The 22,180-nt window shown below is 48.7% G+C and overlaps 2 protein-coding genes across 4 annotated transcripts in view; one reads left to right on the forward strand and one right to left on the reverse strand.

Annotated features, from left to right (window-relative positions):
* Window positions 1–22,180, reverse strand: part of LOC146853938 (matrix metalloproteinase-17-like) — a 242,013-nt gene that overhangs the window by 23,830 nt on the left and 196,003 nt on the right. The gene's annotated exons all lie outside the window — the stretch shown is intronic.
* CAPG (capping actin protein, gelsolin like) overlaps window positions 17,442–22,180 on the forward strand; it is a 66,139-nt gene continuing 61,400 nt past the window's right edge. Inside the window, exon 1 of one of the 3 annotated variants that reach the window (XM_085651853.1) lies at window positions 17,442–17,663. The gene's annotated coding sequence lies outside the window, so the exon portion shown is untranslated. Of the gene's footprint in view, window positions 17,664–20,447; window positions 20,635–22,180 lie in introns of those variants that run through there. The other 2 variants (XM_085651852.1, XM_085651855.1) reach the window with 2 other exon arrangements.

The raw sequence follows: 22,180 nt of genomic DNA on the forward strand, positions 1-22,180 counted from the left end.
TATACCTGATGAGTATTTCCTAGATCTCGATGAGGATGACCAAGAATTTTACAGTTTGGAAGAGGAACTCCCATCATCTTCAAAGGACAATATCCTTGCCCCCTGGGGGAAGAAATGTTTTCCCCATTAAACCTCAAACACCCCGGAAGTTCGAAGTGGTCTCCACAAGACCATGTTTCTAAATTCATCAAGAAGTGGGTAAGAAACCTCTTAGAGAGGGACACTCAAAACATTCTTAGAGCTGAATGCTCTAGACCATCTATCGAAGACAAAACCTGCCAAACCCCCAACTTGGTCACTGAGCTGATTAAATTCCTCTTTAAGCTCGGACGAGATCCAAGGAAAGGGATGGAAAGATCCCTGAAAGGATGCCAAGTCCGTCTTCTCGAAGTCCTGGGTCCGTTAGCCAGACTCATAGATTCCGCTGAAGAAAGCCACATCAGTGGCACACTTCTCAACAACGACCTGATCAGAGGCTGGAGCCAGAGGGCACTGATACTCCTGGGCAATGCAAACGCAAGTATCAACGCAGAAAGACTTAGAGTCGTTTTGACAAAAATAAATCCAAAACTCAGTGATATGGTGGACAGAGAGCCCTCAAAAAACCCAAAAGGATTACTCTTTGGGTAAGATCTCGTTAAATCCTTGGGAAAGTACGTATCTACATTCACCGCCTTTGATAAGGCCCAATAAAATATGCGCAGAGTATTCAATCCTAATCTTTTTGGCCGGGCAGGAAGAAGGGGGCTTTCTTTTTGCTGATTTAACCAAAGGCCCTATTCAAGATCCCCTGGCTACGGAAGAGGGTACCAGTAGTACAACACACCTCAATTCTACCCCCAAAGAGGGAGGGGACCCCGCAACAGAGGATTTAGATCCAGCGGAACCACCAACTCCATCAACTCTACAAGTGAGTACTCTTCCCTCTCCTTCTTTCCCTTCTTTCCCCCAAAAAGTGTGAGGCAGACTCAAATCTCTTTTATTAGAATTGGAGATTGATCATTCAAAACCCTTGGGTTTTAAACACCATCAAGAGATTTATGATAGATTTCACTCATACACCTACACAAACCTCTTTCCCGAGAAACATGCCGCTCTCTCTAGATCAACAGAAAATAGTAGAGGAGGAGATCTCCTCCATCCTTCAGAAAGGAGCTATTATAGAGATCCCCTTACAAGCCTTAAGATTTATAAGCACACTATTTCTTGTGGGAAAAAGGACTAGGGTTGGAGACCTGTGATAAACTTAAGAGAACTAAACACATATTTGGTTAACAGGCACTTCAAGATGGAAGGCATCCACCTCCTGAGGGATCTACTATTAGAGGGAGACTGGCTAGTCAAACTAGACTTGAAAGACGCTTATTTCACCATTCCTATGGCTACTATCCACCAACCCTTTCTCCAATTCATTTAGAAAAACCATCTATACCAGTTCCAAGCTCTTCCCTTCGGACTATCTTCTGCCCCTTGGTGTTTCACCAAGGTCATGAGAGCAATCACCTCCTCCCTAAGAGAAAGAGGTATTCGCATGATCATTTACCTAGACAACATTCTTATAATGTCGCAAGACCTTTTACAAATACTCCAAGACCTGAAGACCATGATGGGCCTTCTAGAAAGCTTAGGTTTTATCATAAACAAAGAAAATCAATCTTGACCCCTTCCAGAACTCTGGAGTTCCTAGGTTTCACGGTAGATACATGGAAATGTCTCCTTCTACTCTCTACCAAAAAAATCACCAAAATCAGGAAGGAAATAAGACATGTTCTGAAACAACAAGATTTATCTCTCAGAGAGCTAGCCAGACTTCTGGGTCTCCTCTCCTCTTCCATCCAAGCCATATTTCCCGGTCCTCTAAACTATCGGGCCCTCCAAAGGGTAAAAGCGAGAGCCCAAAGATCTGGCCTCCGGTACGGAGATTGGATTACTCTGGATCTGGAAGCCAAATCGGAACTTTCCTGGTGGCTCAAGAACCTGGATGCGTGGAATGGCAAAGCGATCTTAGGGTCAAAACCAGAATTTGTTTTAGAATTGGATGCAAGCCTCCTTGGCTGGGGAGCTTGGCTTCTCGATCAGAACACGGGCGGTATCTGGTCACAGGAGGAATCCTCTCACCACATAAATTGCTTGGAACTAACAGCTGGCCTTTATGCCTTGAAGAGCTTCAAACACTCTCTCCTGGGCAGGTCAGTCATCCTAAAGTTGGACAACATGTCAGCGGTAGCCTATATAAATCGCCTGGGAGGCATGAAATCTGCGGACCTATCCAACTTAGCCAAGAAAGTCTAGATGTTCTGTCTAGAACACAAGATCGCTCTAAAAGCGGAATACCTTCTGGGGAAATCGAACGTCTCTGCAGACTGGATCTCCAGATTCCTATTAGATCACAGCGACTGGAAACTCAACGTTTCCGTTTTCAGGACCCTGAACAAGATGTGGGGTCCCCTAGAGATAGATCTGTTTGCGAGCAGATTAACCTTTCAGTTGGAGAAATATTTCAGCTGGATGCCCGACCCGGGTGCTCTGGCAGTCAATGCTTTCCTACAGTCTTGGAAAGGAGTCAAAACGTATGCTTTCCCTCCGTTTGCCATGATTCAAAGAGTTCTTCAGAAAGTGAGACAGGATCAATGCTCCCTTGTCCTAATAACTCCCTTTTGGCCATCTCAGGCTTGGTTCCCCACCACTCAAGAACTAGCTTACAACCCCCTTCTTAATTCCTACCCAAGAGTTTCTTCTAACAGATGTAGATGGAGGAAGTCACTCCTTAATTCAGAGCGGGAGTTTAACCTTCTTGCCTGGAGAGTGTCAGGAGATCCCATGAAATCTCAGGTCTTTCGTCGTCAGCTGCAACTCTCCTCAGGGAGTCTTGGACCCCAGGCACCCACTACAGATATAACAACATATGGAGAAACTGGGTACGTTGGTGCCTGGAAGAGCACCTGGATTCCTTGGAGGCACCTATTGTTGACATAGTTAACGTCCTTGTTGAACAATTTGAAAGAGGTCTTAGCTATAGAACTATCAACTGCTATAGATCTGCTATCTTTGCTGGCCATGTCCTTGTCAACGGTAAAATGGTAGGTAAAAATGTTATTGTTTGCAGAGTGATGAAAAGCATTCGTTTAAACCTAAATATGAAAGTCTCTAGGATGTCAACCTAATCCTTGATCTTTTCAATAAGTGGCCGGATAATTCTCTCCTGAATAGGAAAAACCTTTCCATTAAGCTTGCTACTCCTCTATGCCTATCTCTTGCAGAAGGGTCTCCGATGTCAAAGCCCTGAAAGTTTCGAATAGATCCTATAATATGTTCGGTGTCAAATTTGAGATTTATAGAAGAACAAAGACTATGTCTGATTCAATCTTTTATCCACGCTTTGATTTATGCCCTAAACTTTGCGTTGTGGACTGCATGAGAGAGTATGATCGCAGAATGTTTGCTCTTCGTCCCCTAGGTGTGAATCAATTACTTATATCCTTTGTTAAACCCCATAAAGGTATAACCTCGACCTCTATTGCTAGATGGGTTAAATCTGTTATAAGTTTAGCGGGTATTGACTTAAAAAAATGTCAAGCTCACTCCCTTAGAGGCGCAATGGCCAGTAAATCTCTATTTTCTGGAGGTAAGTTGGATGACATTCTCAAAGTCACTGACTGGTCGAATGCTAGAACCTTTGCACAACACTATTGTAAGCCTATCAAACATATGTCTGATGTAGTTTTACAGAGCTACCAACATGCATAATGTAGCCTCCATTCTTGTAATGAAATTGCGATTCTCCTATTACCATGACTAGAGAATCTGGATTTCATTAAAGACACGGAGGCTGACATTTTCCCACCCATCCCTCCCCTTGGATGGTGGTCTTACAGTGAAGATATAGTCTTTTATTTACAGTACTAGTATTATTGTTTGTTAGGTCTTATTCTATTTGTTACATTCAGGAGATATTTACTTCTTTCTCTTTTTCAGGAAACGCTTCTTAACTCCGAGACGTCTGGGCTTTGGATTTTCCCTCGTTCTTCCTCCTCCTTCGTATTGCTCATTCGAGGATGTTTTTGAAGTTTAGAAGTTCAAAGTTTAATGGACTTATTCTTTTCTCCACATTTAAAAGAGGCAGATTGTTGATGGCTCATGCCTTTTATGAGTTGTTATTGTTCTGTTCTGGAACTTTTTAATATTGTGATGTATGCGGCTGCTTGGAGACTGCATTAAAAGATAATGCATAATGTCAGCCTCTGTGTCTTTAATGAAATCCAGATTCTCTAGTCATGGTAATATGAGAATCGCAATTTACAATTTGCTTTACAAAAATTGTTCAACGTAATAACCCCAAATAGGGGACAGATAAGGCCCAGAGGGATGCACCCCACACAAGGGTACGCAACCATTGAACAACACTAGGGTTACCATATTGCACTCCTCACACACACCCAATGCCCAGCCCTCAGAGCCCAGGTTTAACGGGCTGAAGACGTTCACCATCTTAAAAATGTCCTGACACATTGCATTTTGGGCCTCTCTGCAGCAAGGCAAACTAATGAAAACGTTGGTAGGTGTGACCCCAGGAACTTTCAACTCATTAGTTAGGGAATGGCCAGGAGCCACCCCACCCACTAGCTTGTGCCATTCATAAATTTGGCACATCCAAGCACACATTGCAGAACGCTTTCTGCACCTGCAGAATATCAGAAGAGGAATGGACCTTCTGCCTGTGGCCTGAGAGGAGCCTTAAAGTACTGATCTGTTCCCTCTTGTACCCAGGACACAAAAGGGGAATTCAAGGGTCAATTGGCGGACCTATGCTGTGCCTGTAGGGAGACAACAAGCTGCAAGAGATCTTTTCCTGGAAGTGCCAAGTTGACAAGTTGGAACTGGACCTGTACTGGGCCCTACTGGTGGCCTCTCCCTGACACCCTACGCTTGAGGTAGTGTTTCCCTAAACCTTTTCCTTTTTTCTCATGGGTTTGGCTGATTCTCTGTTAGTGGCCTTAGGGCTCTGGGCTCTTTCCCACTGTAAATGCAGTGTGAAAGCGTGTGCGTCCTTCCACACATGTTAGAAAGTGGTGCTTACCTGATGTTTTTAAACATGTCTCAAGACTCCAATTGCAGGCCTGTGTGAGCGCACTTGCACTTATGATGTTTCAAACATGTCTCAAGCCTGCCATTGCTTGCCGCCGTGTGCGCACTTGCACTTGTGCTCAGGTTGGCCTTTCTAAATCTCTTGACAATCCTGAGGGGACCTTTCACTACCACTAGAGCACCCCTAAGGTAAGTCTTGAGGGGTGAAGCAAGTGGTAGGTGAAAGGCAGGGCAGGTATACATGTGTTTCCTGCCCAGGTAGTGAAGAATACCCATGTGTGTTTTCACTCCCTATGAGGTTTGCTCTTCTCATACGTTAACATGGGGGAATGGTTAAAATGACTTCAAGCTGCAATAGTTGCTTACAGTGGAGCAGCCTCATAATGTTTCTTATCAATGGATTCACAATGACAAACCATCTCCTGTGGTAAAGGTGGATTTGTCATAAATAGCTTAGAAATGCCACTTCAAGAAAGTGCCCATTTCTCTGCTCTAAAATTCTTTGTGTGCCTTTTAGCTTGACTCCAGTCCACACTGGAGGCTGGGGAGCATATCTGTGCATTCCCCAGAGACAGCTATAAACATTGGGCATGCAACTGGAATGACAGACCTCTGCCATTTGAGGGTATGGCTGGATAGTTTGGAGGGAGAGGTTTTGACACTTGGCCTCAGGGAAACCAGATCATGGCCCCACTGTTAGACACAGGATAGCGTGGTGCAGAGCGGGTGGGCCAAACTCTGGAGGAAATGTGTAAAGCATCCACGCAGCACACACAGGCGACACATAAGGCACACTACAAAAACAGACTCCACACCAGGTTGCATGAAAAATAACTTGTGTATTTATAAAAACACTTTTAGAATACAGAACACAGGTGCATAACTTCCGTGCCAGCCTTCACCGGTTAACAATTCACGGGGCACTCTTTACAAGGCAGGGCCAATCGGGCCGCTGCCAGAACCAGCACAAGGTACAGTTAGGATAAAGGTAAGTGCAAAGAATAAACATAAAGTCCATCAGCTTCAGGGGAAGGCATTAGGCATCATCCTGAGCATAAGCGCATTATACATAAGACCAAGGCCCACTTTGCATAAACATATTAGCTGCTCTCCTTCTCCACCTTGCAGTTCCAAACTGCCACTGGTCCTCCCATCTGGGGTCCGCACCCTCAGGCGGACCAGCCATCAAGGGCGAGACTCTCCTCCCCCTACCTCTCCTTCTGGGTTCCTCACCCTCCTCCAATGCGAGGCACCCTCAGACCACCACTCTCTCCTCAGTCCAGGGCCTTGACCCTGCAACTGATTCCCCAACCTAGGGTCTAAACCCTTAGGTTGAACCGGTGCCTGGGGCGAGTCCTCCCTCCCCCATCACCCCCTCCCAGAGTTCCGCACCCTCCCAACTGGAGAAGTACCCCTGGAAGACAATTCTGGGGGGACACTGCTTACAGATGTCCCACCCGTCAGGTCAGGCAGTACCTGTCCCTGGCCTCCCAACCCAGGATCTAAGCCCTGTGGCTGAGCCGGTGTCAGAGGCGAGCCCTTCCTTCCTCTGCACCCCCTTCCAGAGTTCCGCACCCTCCCACCTGGAGAAGTACCCCTGGAAGTCAAACCGGTAGGGACCTTGATTACAAGTGCCCCTCCCTCCAGGTCAGGCAGCCCCTGAACGTGGCATCCCAGCCCAGGATCTAAACCCTGTGACTGAGCTGACCCTAGAACCTCTGAAGCTCTGATTACAGTCGCCCCGGGTTCTCCTGACACTAGGGGATCCCCTCCACAGACGGCACATCAGGACAGCCTAGGCTCCCAACCTGGGGCTCCCTTATGGAACTCCCCAGGCCCTGAGACTGCGGTTGGGGCACCTCGGGACACCTCCCCGTCTCACTCCTTCCTGTAGATAGGACGTGAGGCCCTACAACCCTCTCACTAACCCGGGACCTAGCTGGGCTATTCTGCAACTCTCCCACCTCGCTGGGTTGGAAGACCCCTGAGCCACTCCCTTCAGGATCACTACCCAATGCCCGCTCACACTCCCTGGCACTCACCCAGAGGTCTGCCTCCCGTGCAAGCTCCGTGGGGTCAGAGAACCCACACTGCGACAGGTGGTGGCGCAACCTTGGGAAATAATTCCTCAGCATGTGTTCCTTGATAACTACATGGAACAGCCCATCTCAATCATTCACGGCGCTACTCACCGCCCAATCCTCCAATGCAGTCCAACACACATCCGCAAACTCCCCCCAGGACTGGTGGGACAGTTTTCCCCTGCCCCTGATCTCCAACCTGTCCCCCTCTTCCTGGAAATCAGGCACCGTCTCCCGGGCTCTGGGAGTGGGACTTCCTGCACTAGAATTACTTCCGCTGCCACCACTGGACCCCACCCTCCCTGGTGAGTCCAGACTCCTGAAACCACTCTCAGGGGACAACCTACCCTCTAGAGCTAGTTTCTCCCTGGCGAAGGCCCTCTCTGCCTCCGCTATCCTTTCCTGTGCTAGGACCCTTTCGGTCTCTAGCCTTTTCTCCTCCTCACTCAGCTGCGCTAGCTCTACTCTGAGCCTCGGCAACGCCAGCTGGTGCTCCCTTTCTTCCCTCCTATCTACCCACTCTTCTGGGGACAGGGAAAGGGATGGGGCATTGTCCCTGGAACTGGACCCAGCAAGGAACTCCCTGACTATGGTGTCCTCACTCGCTACTGGCGTCTCCGCCCTGTTATCTTCTTCCTCCTCGTCAGTATCACCACCCTCCAGGGTTATGGACTGGGCACCCTCATTCTCAGAGTCCTCCTCACACTCGAGATCCTCCTCCTGGTCTCCCCCAAACCCACCCTTTAAATATGCGGAGGGGTAATCGGAAAGGTCCCCACAGGGCTCTAAGGGTTCCCCCCTCCTGAGGGCCTTATAGAGATACAACTTCCTGCGAATGTTGCCTACTGGGGGTATCCCTCTCTCTGCAGAGGTTCATCACCTCCTGCTCAGTGTACTCCACAAGGTCATCCTCAGTGTAGGTTAACCCCATCCTGGCGAGATACACCCGGGATACACCACCCACAGTGCAACAGGGGAACACAATTCAAAAATAACACTTTCAGGAGGAAATACAGTCAGACAAAATAATCCCCAAATCTGTGATTTTAAATGCTCAGTTTGCAGTGCAACCCGTTGTCGCTGTGGTACTGCGTAAACACAAGTACTATCCCACCGCTGAACACCAATGTTAGACACGGGGTAGCGTGGTGCAGAGCGGGTGGGCCAAACTCCGGAGGAAATGTGTAAAGCATCCACGCAGCACACACAGGCGTCACACAAGGCACACTACAAAAACAGACTCCACACCAGGTTGCATGAAAAATAACTTGTGTATTTATAAAAACACATTAGAATGCAGAACACAGGTGCATAACTTCCGTGCCAGCCGGCACCAGGTAACAATTCACGGGGGACTCTTTACAAGGCAGGGCCAGTCGGGCCGCTGCCAGAACCAGCACAAGGTACAGTTAGTATAAAGGTAAGTGCAAAGAATAAACGTAAAGTCCATCAGCTTCAGGGGAAGGCATTAGGCATCATCCTGAGCATAAGCGCATTATACATAAGACCAAGGCCCACTTTGCATAAACATATTAGCATCTTAGGGGTAGAACACCACCTTAGGCATAGCATTAGGCATAACCATCTGCATGAGGCATCATTAGGGCGTAAACCACCCATCCTGCAACTAAAACATTATGGCATCACAATAGGCAACATCACATGCAGTAGGCATTGCCATGTGTCCGAACACCTCAGGCTTCATCAGTAGGCAGGAAAACAGTAGGCATAAAACAGCAGGCATGAAACTTCATTATGCATCAGAACCCATAAGGCCTAGAACATTAGGCATAAAACCATGAGTAGGGGCATCATCATGAGGACAACCGCACTTGGCATAGCTGCGTTATGTAGACCTCATGGCATAAAAACAAGATGCATCTCAACAGGCGTAACAGGATCTTAGGCCTGCACATTAGGCATAATCATCAGTATCACCATGGGCCTAAACCTGTGAGCCTAGGGGCATTATCCCGAGGCAGAGGCACAACCTGGCTTCAAAAACAACCCGGCCCCAGGTGGCAGATCAGTCTCTTGCTCCCACCGTTGCCACTGCCCACTCTCCGGCGGGGCAGTGATGTCAAATCAGGTCAGCACAGTCACGATGGAGCCCCAAACACAACACTGGGACGTGGGAGCCCCCTCCTCTGGGGCTCAGAAGTCAGAAACTAATGCCCAGCAAGACTTAAAACAATATTCTGCCCTTGTGACAGCTGCCCGCTTCTGCGGCGCAGCTGGTGCAGGCTGTGGCCCTGGGCACGAGAGGCCCTCCTCTGTTTTAGCTGCCCGCCGTCGCGGTGCAGCTGTGACGCACAAATCAGCACGGGCAAAGGGACCAACCGAGAGGACGGGCACCGGCAATGTGCCCCGACACTTCCCCCCCCACCACCACCAGAAGACGGAGCCCCACTCACCAGCAGTTCTGGCGGCAGTCACCAGGGCCCTGCGAGGCTCCAGTGGTCTCTTGACATGCGGCCAACTCCCCTCGCAGCTGCTGGACTCCAGAAGGCGGGATGGGCTCCCGCCTGGGTGTCGACGTTGCTGGCGCCTCTCCTCACTTCACCCGGGCCCCCTCCTGGGACCCGTGACTTCTACGCGAGGCTCGCGGGGCTCTCCTCACACGCGAGAGCCCCGCCTGGACTCCGGCAGCACTCGGGGCTCTCCTCTGCCTCTGGAGAGCCCCCACCATGGAGAGAAGTCTCCCTCAACTCGTGGGTGCTGGGTCAGCGCCGGGTAGGCTCCCGCCTGACTGCTCACGGCACCGGCGTCTTCCCTACCAGCGCGGGGTTCCCACCGTTCACGGAAGCCCCGCTCAGCCTCACCACTGCTTCCTGCCTTGGCTCCGCCCACGCCGGGCAGTTTGCAGGTCTTCCGGGTCGCCGCGGGCAGCGCAGCGGCTCTCCTCTTCTCCTGGCCCCAGGCTGCGGCGGTGATTTCTTTCTTGGCGGCAATACGCGGGGTGGGCACCCGCTTAATTGAAAAGTACGCAAAGCGCCGCCATTACGCGGGGTGGGCACCCGCTGTCAAAATTAAGTAGACCGCCGGCAGAGACACGGGGTAGGCTCCCGCTGTTGCAATTAGGCAAAAGGCGACAATCACGCGGGGTGGGCTCCCGCTCTTTTTAAATAAGCAGTTCTCCCCGGCCTCACTGCTCCGCAGGCGTCACACGCTCCTCACCTCCTTCTTCTTCTCGGGGGGAGAAAGATACAGAGCTCACCATGGAAGGCACATTCCATAGAAATATAGCGCTTTCACAGCCCAGCGCTGCAGAGGACAGACACTCCTCTTCTCCTGGCACTTTAGATGTAGTGCTCACGAGGCGCAAGGTCCCACCAGCAGCCTCCGGGACAAAAGTTAGCGCTCCTCACCTCCTTGGAGTACAGGCCAGTCCACTATATAGCGCTCCCACGGCGCTAGGTCCCACGAAGCAGGGTTGTGGTGCTCAAGAGGCGCTAGGCAGGACAGCAAGAGGCACTACTGGGCAAGATCTGCGGTCAGTGGGCACTCATCAGAACAGGGCAGCAATTCCTAGGAACTGTCATCCTCTGTAACGTGTTACTCCTCATGGTACAGCAGTCTTGACTCCAGCAGCGGGGCTCTCACTAGCCCTGTGAGCAGCAGAGGGATTGCAGTTGGGCACAGGGGCCAGCACACAGGCCCATGCGGCGGTACCTCCTGGCAGTAGGTCTCCTCACATTCAAGTCCACGCTCCGTCTGAGCACATGGTGGCCCAGCCCCCCTATATATACACCCCTCCTCACACCTACCAGAAAGGGCTAGAACCTTCCAGAAGGCTCCTGGCAGTTTCAGTCCCAACTGTCACTGTGGCGGAGGTGTAGGGCACCCTGTCACTTCAGACACTAGACCGCTAACCCTCCTCGGTCAGGAAGCACATGTGCAGACAGGAATGGCGTCCATTTTAAAAGTAGCATTTCTTGACAACAGTTCAAATAAATCTGTGCACGCCATTGTATAACATTTAACATTAGTATTTCAAATACATCATGACATGTTGATTCCCACAAAAGCGAAAAAATTCAGGGAAAAAGGGCCAAGTCCAACACCCACTAAAGATTAAGGAACCGTTCACCCTTCCTGAGTGGTGGCTGGCCTGGGCTGACTACCTGCTGCTGTGTGGCACCCAAAAGTGTGCTCTCCAAGGGCTTGTTGGCATGCAGCCTGTTCTCTTTTGGATGTCTCAGGGACATCAAAATACACCTGTGAGGCACAACAGCATCTACGTGTGACACCTGGAGAGCGGTGCACTCTAAAGTGCCCACATCGTCTGCTGTATGCCAACTGGTAGTGCAGCATGATCATGGAAATAAGTATTGTGCTTGGAGACCAGATTGCCTTGTGCGGAACTCCAAAAGTATTGCTGCATTTAAGGAGTGTGGCCCCTCCATCATGGGGGTCTCAACATGCATAAGTGTCTTATTGGTGGTGAACAGATTCACCGGTTGTGGCACCCTGCGTGGCCCGCTTCATTGATTGTGCCGCATCCCACTCATGTGGCATGATGACTGCATGCACATTGCATGCAGTGTCTGATTCACAGGTTGTGGCCCTCAGAGGGAGGGCGTACCCATAGTATTGCCTCATTCTACCTTTTGCAGCACTGCTAAACTTGCACCTGTGTGTGTGACTGGAATTGTCTGTTGCGACCCTTATAAACACGCACCAAGCATTGTGCCTCATTTCCAGGGAGGTATGAAATTTGAAACTCTTCAATGTGTGTGACCAGCGTTGTCTGATGCGACTCGTTTCAACACATGCCAGACATTGTGACTCATTTCCAGGGAAATATGGAATCTGCAACTCCTTGTTGTATGTGCCCGGTGTTGTCTGGTGCAACTCATATCAATGGGCGCCAGACGTTGTGTCTCATTTCCAAGGAGGTACAGAATTTGCAACTTTTTGTTGTGTGTAACTGGAACTGTCTGGTGCGGCTTGTATCAATGAGCACCAGACATTCTGCCTCATTTTCAGGGAGGTACTGAGTTTGCGACTCTTCATTGTGTGTGACTGGAACAGTCTGGTGCAACTCGTATCACCGCACACCAGACGTGCTTCATTTCCAGGGAGGTACAGAGGAGCAGATTTGTGTTCCATTGTGCCTGGATTGCCTGGGTGCTACTTTGATCGACGTGTGTCTGACGGGGGGGCCTTCTTTTTCTGAGAGGCTCCACTGCTTCACCCTCATTCATCGATTGTTCCTATTATGTCCTCAGTGCGGCAGACCAACCGCCCTCTCCTCACTCGTCCCCTATCACTTTGTGATGCCAGGCAGTATTACCCAGATCAGGACTGGATGGTGCGAGTAATTGACCGGGCTGAAGAACGCTTTCGAGAGCGATCAGAAGCAAGTTCAGAGACTGCATGCCCCACCCTCCCCCTGTGCTTCATAGAACTGGTCTGGTGCCGAAATGCCAATTGTGGAATCCTTTAATTGAATGGCTATCACCCTCAGCCCACTTGTGCTCCGCATACCATGGATGAACTTACTGAGTGGTGTCCAAACCCCCATTTGTCAATTGCCAGCTAATTAGCCCTGCTACCTATCCTCACATCCTTCCCTGGGACCCTGACTAAGTGTGACTCCGGCTGCAGTCAGTCTAGTATCAGGGGGAGGGCTTTTATCTTCAACCCGTGGGCGTAGGGTTGTCAGGGTTAGCAAAAAGGTGGTTGAGGGCTTGGGCCACGGGTCAGCATGTATATTATCAACTGACCTGTCGGATATCTATTGCCCCGCAATATTTTTATTTATTTATTTTATGGAGTTTTATATAGCGTGAACTTGACCCGAAGGTATCGGGTATCAGAGCGCTTTACATAGCACCAGTTGCGTTCCATGAGGACACATTCATTTTTGTTAGGCACAGGGAGATTAAGTGATTTTCCCAGAATCACAGGATGTTCAGTGTCATTGCGGGGACTCGAACCCAGTTCCCCAGATTCGAGGTTGACCGCTCTAGCCGTTAGGCCAACTCCTCTACCCAATGGTGCTGCGTGCGTGTGTGCGCGAGTGCACTCCATACGGACCACACTGTTATCCGGGGCACTGCGTATCAGTGCTGACTGAGTGTGTGAGAGTGACTGCATGAGGACCGCCTGTTGTTAATGACACCTCAAGGCTGTGTTGCTTTACACATTGATTTCTTGCCAAAAAAATACTACATTTGACACTGATTTTTACCCGTGCAGTCATGGCCCACGGTTCTGCTTAAAAGTGTTGTAATGATCTGTGTGTACACGTTTTTGATATCGTTGTGATCTGAGGTGCATCCTATAACTGTGTGGTATTGAATTGTAATAATTGCCAGGGTCGGCTTAGTTCTGACAACAGTTCGCACTGCATAAAAGTGCTGGGGGGTAAAGTAGGATCTTTCCCAAGTGTGCATACAACTAATGTCATTTTAACATGGTTGGGCCCAGTACTTCTAGTAATATTTCCAAATGTGATTTATGCCCAGAAATACATGATTTTCATGTTGTGTTACATAATGAGTGAATTGAATACAACCTTTTTTTACATACACCACATGTGAAGTCTCTTGTGTGATGCTCACTGTATTTAATGTGTGAGAGTGTTGTGCCAATGCTTTACACATTGCCTCTGTGATAAGCCTGACTGCTCAGTGCCAAGCTACCCAAGGGTGAGTGCAACTTGTACAGTGAGTGCAATCATCTAGCCCTGACGGGAGTAGTATTTTATTTTATTTTTATTTTGAGTGTTTTGTATAGCACGAACAAGACCCTTGTGGGTATCAGAACGCTTTACAGGGCAGATATAGGTGGTAGACATAGGCATAAAAATCTGTGAGTTAGATAAATACAGAAATGGTAGCTAATATAGATAAGCACATATATCCATGAGTATAAAAATAGTTCAGGTGAATTTGGCCAAAAGGATCGCTTTCACTTCTGTTTTTTTTAAATGTCGTGGAGGGGTTCAGTCTTGTGTCAGGATTCAAGGCGTTCCAAATCCTGGGGGACCAATCCTGAGAAGGTACGGTTAATATGTTTTCTTCTTGGAATATCATTGTGGTTTCAATGGAAGGTTATCGGAACTCCTGGTAGTTCTGATACCACCCGATGGTACCAATTTCTCCGCAAGATATCTTGGGGTTTTGTGGTGAAGTGCCTTGTGTGTCATGAAGGCAATTTTCAATTGGATTCTGGCTTCGAGAGGTAGCCAGTTGAGGGCACGAAGGTCCGGGGAGATGTGAGAATTTCTTTTGGAGCCTGTGATGAGTCTAGCGGCTGAGTTGATTGAGGCTCTAAGGGGGGCTGTAGTAGATCTTGGAAGGCTTCAGAGAGCGACACTCCCATAGTCCTCTCTGGGAATTACAAGAGTCTGAACTGCCTGTTTAAAGTAATTTGCGGGTATTAAGGGTTTCAATCTTCTCAGCATATTTAAATGGAAATTTGCTCCTTTCGTTGCGGCGCTGATGTGATTCTGCATATTAAGCTTATTATCCAAAGTTATTCCTAGGGATCTCACAGAGTCTATAATTCGAGGTTGGCCGTCGAGTACAGTTAGATGCTTCATCCGCTCACGGATGGTGTTTGTTTGGCTGGGGGAGGGGGGGGGGGTGGCGATTAGGAAGAATTCTGTTTTGAGGGTGTTTAGCTTTAAGTGGTTTTTAGCGAGCCAGATCTGTGTTTTCTGTAGCGTCGAGTTAAGGGACTTGATGTCTTCAAGTGAGTGGACCTTAATGTAGAGTTGTGTGTCGTCTGCGTACATGTGATATTGGACATTTGAGGAATTGAGAAGCACGGTGAGTGGTTCCATAAACGGATTGAAGAGTGTCAGAGAGAGGGAAGAACCCTGGTGTACTTCTAGAGTGACAGGGGTGGGCTTGGATAAAGATTGATTGATCTTGACTCTTTGTGTTCTGTTTTGGAGGAAGGAAGTGAACCAAAGTCCCATTCTATGTTTTAGGAGGTCTAGTAGGTTTTCGTGTTTGACGGTATCAAAAGCTGAGGATAGGTCGAGCAGGATTAGCAAACAAGCTTTGTTTTCGTCCAATATTTGTAATGCATCATCTATAACATGGGTCATGGCTGATTCGGTGCTGTGCCCGGTCCAAAAACCAGATTGGAATTAATCAAGCAGGTTGAAGTGTTCTATGTGGTTGCTAAGCTGATTGTGAACACACTTTTCTAATAGTTTGACCAGGGTAGGGATGTTGGATATAGGGCGGTATTTATTCAGGTCAGACGGGTCCGCCGAGGGTTTCTTCAGGATGGGGGAAACCTGTCCAGCTTTGAGGATATCTGGGATGGCTCCTTGGAGAAGGGAAGTGTTTATGATCCTAGTCCATAGGGGCACTAACATTGGAATGAAGTATTTTTGGTGGGTTGCTGGGAGAATGTCAATAAAGTGATTTGAGGGATTCAGAGACGTGAGTGTTTTTAGGATATTGTCTTCGCTGTTGAGGTTGAAGGTGATCCAGGAGGCATTGTTTTTGAGGTCATGCTTTGCGGGACAAGTAAGCGAGGTCATCATTGAGGTCAATGAGGTGAGCATGTGTGGGTCAGTATGGGATAGTGGATCGTTAAGAAGTTCAATCTTTATGTTATCGGTCTTGGTTGTGAAAAAGGAGGCGAATTCCTCACAATTGGGGAGTGTTTCTGAATCGATTTGTGGGGAGTGGGCGACGCCTTAGATTGAGATTTGATTATTTCGAGTAATCTTTTGGGACGATTCTTGGCCTGGTCTAATTCCTTGCTAATTAAGTCAGCTTTAGATCGTCTGATCTTTCTGTAAAAGGAGTTTCTCGTGCTTCTTAGTAGTTTGAGGTGGTCGGAGGATGATGCAGCTCTCCATTGTCGTTCATTTGCTCTAAGTGATCTTCTGTCTTCATTTAGCCTATCCTCATTCCAGGGGTTTGTTACTTTAGAGGTGACTCTTTTCAATTGAAGGGGAGCTAGATTTCTAATTCCAAGTTCATCGCGTGGAAGGAGTGATTAGTCAGATCATGAACATCCTCTAATCCATCAGGTGGGGACAAGAGGGTCGGACAGGCGGTTACGAGTGAGACAGGATTTACGGTATTTATGTAGGTTCTGTCTGGCTGGGTCACTGCCTCAGCTACCCAGAAAGTACCAGCTCCAACATCCTGTGAGGCGCTACGTGCCTCTCCGAGGCACTAAGGGACTGAGGGAGTGTATTCCTGTGCTGGATTGGGACTTCAAAGGTAAACTCTTTGACCAGGATGAGCCTGGTTGGTGTAGTCGCCCTGCACTAGTTAGAAAAAATGAGGAAACACCAGGCACAGTGTGTATAGCATGTAGACCATATGTCAACTCCAAATTCAACAATGACGTTGATAACTATACAATGTAAATAAATGCATATATAAAAAAGAGCTAAATGTAAATTCCTTCAATATATTTTTATGTTTTTTATGATACAAAAATAATTTTTTCAAGTCGCCCTGCACCCCATTGTAGTCAGCCTGAAATAGATTCTAGGTCCTAGTCTACTACGGCCATTCACTAACATTGGGGCTGTATGCTTCTTGGCACTATTTCAACTTAAATCTTTAATAATTAATATCTTGGTTTCTCCCTTATTGTGATGTTTTCGTTTTCTTTATTAATTTTACTCTGTTTGAATGTAATTGTTTTGCATTTTTTGAGTTTATTACTGCATAAATACTTTACACAGTGCCCTAAATAAAGCCTGTCTGCTCTGTGCCATAGCTACCCGAGGACCGGGCTCAGGTTAATTAGGCATCTTTGAGAGTTCACCCCGACAAGGGTTGCATTACTTGAAGTGGGTAGTCTCCCACCCTAAATATTAACCCAATTTCTTACAGTAACTCACCATTTGGAGACATATTCTTTGAATTCTGGGACTTGTAGTCCTGGTTTTATGATGGGCCAAACACGATTACAAATCCCAGCATGCAACAACAAAAATAACCGCGCTACTTACGCATGGAACAGGGTAACGTAAAACCTCGGTGTTTCGAATGTTGACTTGATTGTTATAGCGCACACAGCTTGCATTTGATATTCAGATGTGCATTTGTTTGTATCTATTTCAGAGGAAGAACAGCTCGCGCCCCAGGGCCGGGCGCGCCCTCTTTCTCTGTGGTGTTGCGTGTCTAGCATCGGTGCTTCCATTTAACTCTGAACAAGTCGTGGGATGAAAGGCTCCGGTGAGTGGGCGCTGGATCGGGGGAGGCTGGCTGAGGCACCGGTGGCGCCGCCCCTCCAGGAAGCCCGCCCGGTATAAATATTTCAGCACAGGGGCGGCCGGGCAGCAGCAGGAGGGAACCAGACTGATCACCCGCCTCTCTGACACGACAGCACCCGGCGTAAGTACAAACACTTCTCTTGGGCCCGGCCCGTCCCTCCCGCTGACCCACTGTGGACCGAAGGAAGCCCTCCCCAGTAGAAAAGTTTCTGCAGAAACACGTCATTAACAGGCAGTTAATTGAAGCAGCAGGAGAGCTGGGGTGTTGGGTTCCAGCGCCTGCCAAGGTGAGCGAGATGCGCTTACCTTAAGGGGGGGGGGAGGGAGGGAGGAAAAGGAGGCAGAGGGAAAAGTGGGGAACTTAAAACGTGGTGGGAGAGAACTTGTAGAAAACGAGAGGAAGAGAAAGGAAGGAACGACAGGGAGGGGCGGTGGTTAACTGAGAAGCAGCGGCGGCGGCGTGGGGGGGGGGGGCAGTATTATGAAGAAGGCGAAGGGGGGGGGGGGCGAAGATGCAGAAAAGAGGCGAGGATGGGGAAAGGTGTAAAAGCAGCGAGGGGGATGGAGCAGGGGATCCGAGATAACGGCGGAGAGACAGGATAGAGGGGTGTGGCACGGGGACAGGGAGGGAAACCGAAGGAAGACGGGGGAATCGTGGAGGACATATGGGGGGGGGGGGGGGGACATGGCAAGGAGGGACTCGGGAGGGGACCCCGCAGGGGAAGAGGTGAGCAACGGCTGAGAGGATGTGCGAGAGAACGGAGATGCCGAGCAGGAGTGAGGAATGAGGCCAAGGGTGCAGTACAGGAAATGAGGGCTTGGGGCGACAACGTTATTGTCTAAAGGCCCTACAAGTACCAGACCCCATAGCCCTATGAACCGTAAACCTATAGCTCACAGCCCAGAAGTGATGAGCTCCCCAGACCGGCAGCCCTAAAACCCCCGAGTCCTTAAGCCCTGTACACAAACCATCCCTTATCCCAAGACCAGAAGACTTATAACCTTCAGACCCAGGGTCTTAACTCTCCGACTAAACAACCGTATGAACCCCAGGCCCCTCCGCACCCAGAAGCAAGAACCTTAAGCCCCCGAAACTCACAAGGCCAGAGTTAGCGATACTTTGCACTGGTGCACAGTCACAAAAGGTGACGCAAAGCCTCCACTAACTATTTATTAGATTGCGGTGGAAAGTAGCCCTAAAGTAATGAAAGCGAGGCTATGGGGTCCTTTACGCTACTTTGAGTCCAGGGTGTGTCCCATGAGTGGTCCCATGGGTTGGTACATGGGTGGTCCCATGGGTTGGTACATGGGTGGTCCCATGTAACCACTCTTGTTTTTGATTCCACGTCCTAGTTCCTAAATGAGGCAGGCAAGGCTTTACGCCAAAAATGTCCACCTGCTCATGCCAGGTGTAAAGTATTTTTTCTTTTTTATCTCAAAACTTTGCTAGTGTTCTGCAATGTACAGCGCACATTAAGTTTGTTTTTTGCGCTGGAAGGGCACACAATCAGAACATATGAATGACATATCACACACCATTGCACTATGGTTCTAGCGTGTGTGCGTGGTGCAGGCAGCCTGAAGTGCACCAGTGCAACGAGAGAGCAGCAGCGCCATATCTAAGTGTTTGTCGTGTTGTCCTTTCACGCAACGCAGTGCCACAACTTTGGCTGCTACACTGTGTCGCATAAGGTCTTGGGTAATTTAACCCACTGGCTCAAGAAACCACTTTTCGTGTTTGCCTTTCTGTGTGTGTTCCTCCATAGCCCTAAAACACAAGAGCGGTCTAACCTCCCGCTCAAGACCCCTCTCAACTTGAGATCCAAGAGTTTGCAAGACCCTCTTAACCACTAGACCGAGAGCTTTTTAACCCCAACTACAGGGCCCTAGAACCAAAATCAATACACGAGCAATGTGTTTTATTTTGCTTCGGAGTGGGTCAGGGGAGGCCCCAGGTAGTAGGACATATAGTCGAACCATAGTAGCACCCCAAAGCCCCACTGGCGTATAGTTCTTGTTGGCGATTGAGCACAGGGATCCAGTGTGGGAAGTGATGAGCTGTCAGAGGGGATTTAAAACAAATGCAGGCAGTTAAGAAGAGAGAAAGAGTACATAATATCCAGGCAAAAACATTGAGGGTTTTCTAACTAAAAGGCAATCTAGGCTGAAATTAGGGTAACTCACCTTGCAGCTTGAACACATCTGGCATCCCTCTTTAATTTCAAACACTGAATTGTAACTAAGTCTGAAATCCTCTGGAGTGTGTGACATCCTCCAAAGATGGCATATTAATAAAAGCTCTGTCGTGGTGAGAAGAGACCGAATTCCAAGAACTAACCCAATATTACCACGTAAAATCTTCCTATTGCGAAAAAGGCTCTTGCTTCAGAAGTAGTCTCGTCTCTCAGGAAATCTGAACAGCAAACGCCTGACCGCGAGATGAATGGGCCCCTGGGGTTTGAGCGCACCCAGAAACATACAGGTGACAGATGTAGCCACACAGCCCCAGGCGCCAGCTGCTGGGCCGCTCCCCTCCAGGTGGTTGCATGGGAGGATTCGCGTGAGTTGGGCTAGAAATGCAAGTGCACTTGGGTAGGAATTCTAAATATGGCCAGAGTAAAATAATTCAGTAGGTAAAGGCACCCGTAGCAGATTGCTTTGTGCAATCTTCAAGTGTTTGTTTCCCATCAAGGTTAGTACTATACAAGTACCCTGAAACCCGCAGGGCACATTCGGCTGCTCATGCTTTTGAGGTTGATGGAATGAGTAGACTTCATGTTAACAGTGACACCAGGTATTCAATCCACGAGACACCCTAATACTCAGCAGTGTCGGCTCCTCCGCTAAGGCGAGGCGCATCGCCCCACTGCTTGCAGCAGTGAAATAAAGAAATTATAGAATTATTATAACTCGTTATTTATCATTGTTTCCCTGCTGCAGCAGCTTTGTGGGCGGGGCTGCTCTGCTTACAGAGCAGGGCAGGAGAGGAGTGGTTTGGACTCCCAACCTGCGCATAGTTTGGCCAATCTCTCGAGCCACCCAAACATTCACGCGCACTTTCCCTGTTCTCAGTGCAGGCTTCATTACAGCCTACATTAAACATGCCCAGGTCCCCAATCTCTGGCTGAGGGCTGATCCTCGGCGCTCGGACCAATCAAAACGCTGAATTGCAGCGTTGTGATTGGCTCAGGGGATCGGGTGCTTCTGCTTCCCTGGTCAGGCGGGAGAGAACAGGAGGGACGGCAGAGGTGAGACCAGGTACGTTTATATTTTATTTTACCTCCTCTCCCCCCTGCCCCCGATCCCTGCTGGCCGCCACTGAAACTCTGGCAACGAGTATTATGTAAAAAGTAAGTTATAACTATGAGGGGGAGAAGCCAACTCAGACTTGTAGAACAAACTTGGAAGAACAGCTTCAAACAGAAAGGGGAGTATACTTTTCATAGATGGGTCCAATGGTGTAGCGTGGGGGCGTTGGTGTTACAACCCCCCCGTAAATGTATTTTTTGGTAATAGTTGGCTACGGCTGCTTTCGGTCGGGTATCGTGAGGTGTCTGTCGGATTTCACCAGGAACTGTTTAATACACACAGAAACGCATACACACTCTTTCCCTCTCTGTTCTAAAAGTCTTCAAAAATGATTTTGTCCAAATTGATGCTTTCTCCCACTTCGTACCTGTACCAATCCTTATTTGTCTCCGCTCTAGCCCCTCTCATGCACCCTGCTTGTCGTATTGTGTATTTTAATATTATATGCCAGTGTGTTTCTTGGAAACTCTGTCTCTCTCCTCCTCACCCCCCCCCCCCCCCCCCCCCGCCCCAATCTTACTAATTTACGCCCCTGGATAGGTCAGCTATACTACATAAGCTTGCCTAAATGTTCAAGCCCCGACTCCACCAATGAACTCATGAATATACTGTTGTGCGCCAAGGATGTTGCACTTGTGTAAAGCGCTGGTGAATCGGATGCCTGTGACTCTAACTTGTCTAGAGCCTGCGGTTGCGTCCAACAGAAACCTCACCTTGCAAAGAAATGTGACCGCTTGGACAAGTGATTGGCGGTATGTAATGAGGTTACTGGACCACATGACCGTGCACAGACGGGCAAACTCTTTAGAAAGATGGTGTCTTCAGGTGCCATCTCCCCAGACACCAGCAATTTTAAACCAGTATTGGCAAAGCCAGAAAGTCTGGCTTGCATTTTGGGTTGACTAACATTAAAGGCTGCTACAGTGCAAAAAAAACCAAAATGCTTTCTTTCTGTACACAATGCATCTTTGAGGTAGAGTTTAATATAATTCAGTTTAAGTGTAGTTTTGAAAGGTGAAATGGCCCCTCATGCATTACAATGTAAGCACTCTATAAGAGGTGGAGTGATATGTCAAACAGCCAATAGCATGAGGTGAGAGTGATGGTCCTCTGGGCAGACGCAAAGACCACTCTGTGACCCTGATTATGAGAGGCCTGTTATTTCCTGCCTTGGATTTAGTCTTTGGGGATCCTGGTAATTCAGTGGATCAGGAAATTGTGTTTTTTGCGGGATAACAATCAGAAAACCTATTTACCCTGTTTGATTTCCGCGTGTTTTTCCCTGGTAACCCCCCCCCCCCCCCCCCGGGACTTCACTAATGGAAGCAGGTGGTATCTGGGTGGAATACCACTTAGCAGTATTCCGATGGGCCTGGTAACTCCCAAGAGCCAGATGCCTTCATCCTTGAACTCCCTGAAGCCTGCTGTATCAGCAGGACCAGATTGGCCCATAGGGAATCAGACTGTGTCTGAAGGGCTAGTCTTACTGGTCACT

The sequence above is a fragment of the Triturus cristatus genome, chromosome 4_1, assembly GCF_964204655.1.
Source record: "Triturus cristatus chromosome 4_1, aTriCri1.1, whole genome shotgun sequence".
NCBI lineage: Eukaryota > Metazoa > Chordata > Amphibia > Caudata > Salamandridae > Triturus > Triturus cristatus.